Source organism: Myotis brandtii, unplaced genomic scaffold (assembly GCF_000412655.1).
Source record: "Myotis brandtii unplaced genomic scaffold, ASM41265v1 scaffold455, whole genome shotgun sequence".
Taxonomy (NCBI): domain Eukaryota; kingdom Metazoa; phylum Chordata; class Mammalia; order Chiroptera; family Vespertilionidae; genus Myotis; species Myotis brandtii.
Window position 1 is genome coordinate 3,050,616 of NW_005367384.1, and position 2,361 is coordinate 3,052,976.

General features: G+C 45.6%; 1 protein-coding gene across 1 annotated transcript in view; it reads left to right on the forward strand.

Moving 5' to 3' along the window:
• Positions 1–1,956: 1,956 nt before the first annotated feature.
• The window catches only part of MGAM2 (maltase-glucoamylase 2 (putative)), an 84,219-nt gene continuing 83,814 nt past the window's right edge, over positions 1,957–2,361 (forward strand). Inside the window, exon 1 of the mRNA XM_014546707.1 lies at positions 1,957–1,967. The gene's annotated coding sequence lies outside the window, so the exon portion shown is untranslated. The remainder of the gene's footprint in view (positions 1,968–2,361) is intronic.

The window sequence follows — 2,361 nt, forward strand, 5'->3', positions numbered from 1 at the left end:
CAGTTGGGGGCAATTAGGCTGGCAGGGGGTCAGCGAGGGGTGACTAGGCCAGCAGGGGGTCAGTTGGGGGCGACCAGGTCGGCAGGGGGGCAGTTAGGGGTGACCAGGCCATCAGGGGGAGGCAGTTAGGAGCGACCAGGCCAGCAGGGAGGGGGCAGTTGGGGATGACCTGGCCGGCAGCGAGGGGCAGTTAGCGGCAACCAGGTAGGCAGGCAGGTGAGCAATTAGGAGCCAGCAGTCCAGGATTGTGAGAGGGATGTCTGACTGCCAGTTCAGGCCAGGATCGGGCCTGAACCACCAGTCGGACATCCCCAAGGGGTCCTAGATTAGAGAGGGTGCAGGCTGGGCTGAGAGGATCGGGCCTGAACCGGCAGTCGGACATCCCCAAGGGGTCCTAGTTTAGAGAGGGTGCAGGCTGGGCTGAGGGGACCCCCCCTCCTGTGCACAAATTTCGTGCACCGGGCCTCTAGTCCATCCATAAAAAGAAATAAAGTATTGATACCTGCAGATGCCTGATACCTGCAACAACCTGGATGAAATTTGAAAACATTATTCCAGGTGAAAGAAGCCAGACACAAATGGCCACACATTATATGATTCCAATTATATGAAATGTTCAGAATAGACAAATCCATAAAGATAGAAAGTAGATTAGTGGTTGCAGGGGTGGGAGAGAGGGAATGGGAAGTGACCACTAATAAATATATATTTACTTTTGGCGATGATAAAAATGCTCTGGAATTAGATGGTGATGATGGTTGGACAACTTTTTTAATATACTAAAATTCTGAATTTTACACTGAATTGTACATTTTAAAAGGTTGAATTGAATGTCATGGTATGTGAATTATTTCAAGTTTTTAAAAAAACACTTTTTCCTCAGCTAACCTAAGAAGAAAAGAAATTTTAAAAGATGTTAGTGACTCATTAAAACTCCAGGGGGAGTAGTGTCAGGTTTGTAGACTATGGCTGGAGACAATAGCCCAATTGTCCTGAGGCAGCTGCCACTGCCATTGCCCTTAGCACATGTGTGGCAGCTTGCACCCTCCTCCCAGCACTGCGTGTAGGGTGCAATAGGTCTTCTGTCCATGCTGCCTCTGAAATGCTATCTCGTCACCATCCTGGATTCCCCATGGTACCTTTTTCATTTCTCCACTTTCTCTGGGTCACAGGAACATCTCATCAATTGAGCACAGGCCACTCACCTCCACCTTGGCTGAAAGGGAGCCCGTGAAAGAGAATTTCTAGCCTCTTCCCTGGGGAGGCAGAACTCCCAAAGTGGGAAGTATTAGAGGCTTTTTCAAAGGTGCTGATCAGCCAAAGAGCATGACAAATTTTCAGTAGAGCTGTCTTCCCGCTTAAAGTGATATAATTTCTATTTTAATCGTGCTTCACTTATTTAGAATAATCTGTGGGAAAGCTTGTTTAAATTAATGAAGAGCTGAGTTATACCAAGAGAACTTTGGGAAACAAAAATGGAGAAAGTAACAATGTGATAAACCAAGAGCTATTCATTCTTTCACTTACTTATTCAACAAGTATCTACTTATTTAAAAATATGCATGGATATTGGGCCAAGTGCTTCATGTAGAAGATACAAGAGTGAAGAAGGCCGGTAAGACCTTAGTTCTTGGGCTCTTTAGGCTACGTGGTCAGGCAAGCAAGAATAATATTGTGTGACAAGCAAAGTTACTGGATATGAATAGAAACACAGAAGAGGCTGAACTAATACATGAAAACTCCACCTTCCCCTTTCATTAACAAATGAAGGTTCCTCCATATCACAGGGAAACAAGGGCCTTTTATGGTCTGTAGGAAAATCCAGTCCTCTCCTCCAATTGCCACCAGCTTTACAGGGCAATAAATTAATCCTGGCAGAAGATGGCTATGCCAGCGCAGTCACCTTTGTTCAGTGCTCCTTAAGAACCACCGAGGGATAGACACAGCAAATAAGATACGGCTATGAGGTGAGTACTTTTTCCCATGCAGGAGGCGCTTTGAAGTCCCGTTCTTCTTGTAAATGTCCCTGTTTCCTTCTCTGCTAAGGGATGTGGACAGCCCATGCTTTTCTTCTGGGCCTGATGTTTTCTCCCCTTCACACACACTGTGAGGAGAGCTAGCTGACAGTGGCATGGGTTGAGGAGTTAGGTGGCATCTTTCCAGGCAGAGAAGGAAGTGGCTACACAATTATTAAGATTTTTAGTAATAACCTGGTTTTAAATTGATTCTAATAATTTGTTTGATACTGAAAAGTGGCTTTGGGCAAGGAGGGTTTCTACGTAGGGAAGAATTTCTACCTTTAGGAATCTCTACTCCTACCTTCTACCTGGATGACAACAGTTCCTATGGTAGGAAAATGCC